The following is a 6,283-nucleotide window of genomic DNA, read 5'->3' on the forward strand; positions in this document are numbered from 1 at the left end:
CACAACGGATGGGAACCACCGATGTTTTTTGGAAGTTGGTACATAGGCTGGTGACATCGCCAAAGCACTCAAGGATCTTAGCCAAGTTGATGATGTCCTCCCGAGTAGGGGCCACGAAGACAGCCGCATCATCCGCATAGAGTGAAGCTCTAAGAATAGTTCCACGACCTCGAAGCTTGTGAAGAAGGCCATGCCGAGTTGCCCATCAAGGATTTAAGTAAGCGGGTCAATAGCGAGGACAAAGTGATGCGGCCTAAGGCCACGTGGGTTGCCCGATCTCACGAATTGACCGAGGGAAAGGCGGGGGAGAGGAAGAACACGAAGAACACGGCGAAGAACACGATGAACACACACGAACGCACGCAACACAACCCGATACAATTCCGGTTTACTCCCGATAGCCCGAACCACTATCCCGATAGAATCTCTCAAGGGAGAGACACGCGGTAGAATCCCCGAGAGGAAGATCGGTATACGATCGGTGGAATCACACGAGTGAGAGACCGGTGGTAGAATCACAAGTGTCAGAGACTAATCATATAAGGAGTGCCTTGTACAATAGATTTTGGTAATCTAAGGAGGGGGTTACCCTAATCCCAAAGGGATGGTGGAGGCATGAGCCTAATTCTCTCAAGTTCATTCTTTTCTCATGAAGGGGGAGGTGGGAGCCTATATATAGGGAGCCACTAAGGAGGGGTAGTTTAGGCATACAAAGAGCATAGTGGGATGGTTTATATTATGAGCTTCATAGTGGGGACGGCGGTGTCGGCGTAGGCATGGCGACAGTGCCGTCTTCCTCCGGCGTCGAGCAGGGTGGCAGTGTCGGCCACTCCGTGGCGGTAGTGCCGGCCTTCCTAGACGCGTCTCCTTCTTCCGTCTCCTCTTCCATGCTTCCGTGACGTCGGACTTGAGCGTAGTTCTTGATGATGACCATGATGCGGATAAGACCGAAGGTCGGGCTGCATCATCTCCCCCACTTGAAAAAGAGTCGCCCTCGACGATGAGTCTTCATGAATGTGTAGAGGAGGTAGATGACACCAACGCTTGAATGTCCCTTCACTTGTCAAGAGCCCTATCAATAGCACCAGAAAAGCAAAGGAGCAATCAAAGCGTAGCCAAGGTTCAATGGATTTAGCAAGAGAGCTCAAGTAGAAGGAGGTCACCTTAGCAAGATGCCGGTGTGCTCTCATCGAGAGATCTTGTGTAGTAGATGTGTGGGGTTGAACCCATTCATTAACGCTCATCCACAAGTCGCGTGTACCTTCACACAACAAAGACCGAGCAAAGTATATGTGTGCGTGATAGAGGAGCATATCATCAACGACATGTCCATTCATGTTCACAACACCGTTAGCACAACACAAATATATCAAGAATAACGCATATGCAAGGTCAATGTGTAAGAACTCCGTATGGGCATCTTCCAAATGCGGAAACACAAAATCTCCAAATTGTGAGACGACTATGATGTCCATCTCATGTAGAAACTCATGTGCATTATTGCACTCAAGGCATCGGAAAGAGAAATTGTTCAACATCCTTGAAGCAATAAGAGGAGAATTTGGCAAAAACACATAAGGGAGAGTGTCCAAAGTATCATCAACATGTGTCCACACAAACCATCGGAAAGAGAAATTGGTCCTCATATTTGTGGCAACACCAACGATAAGAATCATATCATCATGCTTGCAAAAGAACCATACACTAGTAGGAAAAGCCTCATCAGTGGCGCACGAAAATTTGATTCTGTGGCGCACGGGTGGTGCGCCACAGAAACGTCGCCACAAAAATAAGCTACTACGTAGCGCACACGATCGTGCGCCACAAAAATAAGGTTTACGTGGCGCACTTGTTCTTAGGTGCGCCACGAGAAAGGGTCGCTACTGAGATTGCTTCTTAGTGCGCCACGAAATTTGCTTGTATTATACACGATTTTGTGTCTCTTGGTATACATATACGGTTTATACACAGCAATACGGATACACAATACGGATACACGAGGTTATATACAAGCAACATTCGGATATAATATAAATATCATGTACATTGCACGGATATAACATAGACATCATCATCACATTACTTAGAGCCCGATCGAGATACATATATAGTGGCAAGTGTCAAATGTTTTGCATACAACTCTTAATTCATACAAAATTCACAATTTCGAGATACAAAGTAGTCTTCATCCGGTTCCTCCTTTGCTCCGTCATCTCTACCCACCGAGGCTCGCTTGCATCGGGGTCCTTCCATCCAGTTCCTACTATGATGAAAATGGAAGAAAGTGAGACCAACAAGTATCCGATGCACAAGAGAAATGGAATAAATGCCTCATACATTGTTGGTCAACACAAATATTAACATTCGGGGACGGTGTAAGTGAGACCAAGTCCGATGCACAAGAGATTGATATTTGTGCTATCTTACCGGGCTCACTTACGCCGCCCCGAGTGTACGGTGACCAAACATTTTAATCATCGGCATTTTGAAAATGTCAAAGCAAATGGAATGACAAAATGGAATAAGTGCCTCATACATTGTTGGTCAACACAAATATTAACATTTAGAGATGGCGTCGGTGAGACCAAGTCAGATGCACAAGAGATTGATATTTGTGCTATCTTACCGAGGCTCACTTACGCCACCCCCAAGTGTACGGTGACCAAACATTTTAATCATCGGCATTTTGAAAATCTCAAAGCAAATGGAATGACAAAATGGAATAAGTGCCTCATACATTGTTGGTCAACACAAATATTAACATTTAGGGATGGGGTAAGCGAGGCCGGGTAGGATGCACAAGAGATTGATATTTGTGCTATCTTACCGGGCTCACTTACGCCACCCCCAAGTGTACGGTGACCAAAACATTTTAATCATCGGCATTTTGAAAATCTCAAAGCAAATGGAATGACAAAATAGAATATGTGCCTCATACATTGTTGGTCAACACAAATACTTTGCGAAGGGCCCCCTTTCCCCGGTCGGCGTTCGATCAACGGGTGCTTGACGACACAACAACGCCGTCCGCATCTCGGCGCGAGAACCACGCCGGTCCCTCGCTGTCCGGTGAACGAGTCCTTGATGCAAAGGCCGTGCCGGCCTGCTTGACGTATTATCCGGGCCGTGTTGCCGCGCTTCAAGCCGTGTGTCCAGCGCCTGCACTTTGTTCGCCTTCTTGCCGGTGAACCAATAGGGCTGATCGTTGGAATAAGGAAACCGATGACGACCGGTCGCAAGATTAAATTGCGATCGGCCGCCATCGGCTTCCTTATTCCAACGATTAGTCTATTAGTTCACCGGACAAGAAGGCGAAGAGTGCGGGCGCATGATCGACACGACCGAAGCGCGACAACGAGGTCGGCATGATGCTAGGAGGCTGGCACAGTCTTGGCATTAAGGACTCGTTCACGTACTGGACGGCGAGAGAAGAAAAGTGGTCTTTGCGCGAGAGGCATGTCGGCGTTGTTGTCTCATCAAGGACTCGTTCACGGAACGGCGGCCGAGAAAGGGGGCTCGTCTACAAAGTATATTGCGGCGTATAGGTGACCAAACATTCTAATCATCGGCACTAAAATGGAAGAAAGGCCAATGCAATTAAGAAGTAGCTAGTATGAACTAAATGGAATGCCTCATACTTTGTTGGTCGAAACAAATATGAACATCCCGGGATGGCGTTAGTGAGGCCGGGTAGGATGCACAAGAGATTGATATTTGTGCCATCACACCGGGCTCACTAGCGACACCCGGAGTGTGCTGATTGACCGAACATTCTAATCATCGGCACTAAAATGGAAGAAAGAGCCAAGTGGTATCAACTAAATGGAATGCCTCATACTTTGTTGGTCGAAACAAATATTAACATCCGGAGATGGAGTAAGTGAGGCCAGGTAGGATGCACAAGATATTGATATTTGTGCCATCACACCAAGCCTCACTTGCTCCACCCAGAGTGTACGAGTGATCGACCAACCATCTAATCATCGACAAGTAAATCACTTGGGGTAATGTTAAAATGTTTGTCTCCATATTTGGGAGACATTTTTAATATTGGAGTCTAGCTAATGGAAATCAAGAACTAGTCTTGATCTCCAAATGGTGATTAGAGGGAATTTATTCATCTTAAGCAACATTAGGGACAAATGGGATCATGCAAGGGACTTGGGTCATTTGGATCATAAGGCATCAATTAAGGAGGCAACCGGGGACAAAGGGAAACATTTGATGATCCATTATCATAGGCAACAAAGCGAGCAACTTTTTCCCCTCTAATCTAGCTAGAGTCCTTAAAAGAAATCCATCATAAGCATGGTCAAATACACATATATAGCATTTGGAGAGCAAACAAGCGGTAGCCATATCACTCAATCCAATAATATAGTAATTTGGATCATAAGGCATCAATTAAGGAGGCAACCAGGGACAAATTAAGGTAAACATTTGATGATCCAGTAAGTGCATGACACTTTGAGCTACCCAAGAATAAAGGCCAACAGTGGATAAACATCTGCTCAACCATTTCTTGCACTAGAGGAAAAGTAACCAACATTGAAACTTGAATAGTCAAGTGACACTACAAGCAACTCACACACACACATGCAAACACATGTGTTGACGGTAACTAAACGAGCAGAAGAACACCACCAGATATTCATGGGTACTTAGGATCGGTAGGGAATTGATAAAGTACGGTGAGGAGCAAGCATACCATCGAAGCTTGTCAATTTGAGAGAAATAACATTGGGGTAATGTTAAAATGTTTGTCTCCATATTTGGGAGACATTTTTAATATTGGAGTCTAGCTAATGGATATCAAGAACTAGTCTTGATCTCCAAATGGTGATTAGAGGAATTTATTCATCTTAATTAAGCAACATTAGGGACAAATGGGATCATGCAAGGGACTTGGATCATTTGGATCATAAGGCATCAATTAAGGGAGGCAACCAGGGGACAAAGGGAAACATTTGATGATCCATTATCATAGGCAACAAATCAGCAATCTTTTTCCCCTCTAATCTAGCTAGAGTCCTTAAAAGAAATTCAAAGCGGGATCAATTAAGGAGGCAACCAGGGACAAAATGAAGTAGCTCTCTGTTGGTATTGGTTACCAACGGGAACTCAAGCCACTACTTGATCTTACTAATTCAAACGGAGACCAATGCGGGACCGTCTGTCGATGTTGCCATCATCTCCGCCCCCAAGAACTCTCTCATGCTCTCTCTCACATGCCATGCCAGTCGCTTGCTCCAAAACACAAGCATCACACGAGCAGAGCATAGAAAAAATATATAGCTAACGGCACGATAAAACAAAAAGAATGTTTGACTTGTTTTTATTCATGATGACCACAACGGCAGCACAACGGCAGCCTGGATCGAGCACAACATCATCCTCTGCGTAATTTTGTCCCGAGCAGACATCAACATCCGGAGAACAACGAGCGGCACAACGGCATCCGGATCGAGCACAACATCAACACATCCCGGAAAGCGGGGGTAGAGGAAGAGGGAGGGGAGGGGAGAGGTGGAGCTCACCGACGCTAGGGGTGGATCGAGGGAGGAGGTTGGACCGACGACTGCGTAGGGGTGGAGGAGGAGGGAGGGGAGGGGAGAGGTGGAGCTCACCGACGATAGGGGTGGAGGAGGAGGTTGACGACGACGGCGAGGGGTGGAGGAGGAGGAAGACGCGGCGGCTCCTCCTCCTTGACGCGGCGGCCCCTCCTCCTCCATGCGGCGGCCCCTCCTCCTCCACGCCGCGGCGGCTTGTGCCGCGGTGGCGGGGATGGGTGGAGCGTGGCGGCATGCGGCCCTCGCGGAGGAAGGAGGCGGCGGCGGCGACGGCCGGTGCGACGACCATGGCCGGCCGGCGGGGAGAGAGGGAGGGAGGTGAACGTACGGGCGTGGGGAGGGGAGGGAGGGGAGGGGTACGGGGATGATACTCATTTACACTAATTCGCGTGGCGCACCGCAGACAAGTGCGCTCACGAAATACCTACTACGTGGCGCACCGGAGGCAAGTGCGCCACGTAAATAACTACTTCTATGGCGCACCGAGCCAGTGCGCCATGAGAATAGTTATTTCGTGGCGCGACAAGCATTGTGCGCCACGGAGTACCTACCCTAATAATTCGTGGTGGCAGTAATGTGGGCCCCACATAATTTCGTGGCGCACGGTTCAGCCATGCGCCACAAAAATAAGTTATTTTTGTGGCGCACACTTCAGGTGCGCCACAAAATAAGTTTTCGTAGGCGCATTCAAACGGTGCGCCACGAACTAAGCT

Source organism: Lolium rigidum, chromosome 5 (assembly GCF_022539505.1).
Source record: "Lolium rigidum isolate FL_2022 chromosome 5, APGP_CSIRO_Lrig_0.1, whole genome shotgun sequence".
NCBI lineage: Eukaryota > Viridiplantae > Streptophyta > Magnoliopsida > Poales > Poaceae > Lolium > Lolium rigidum.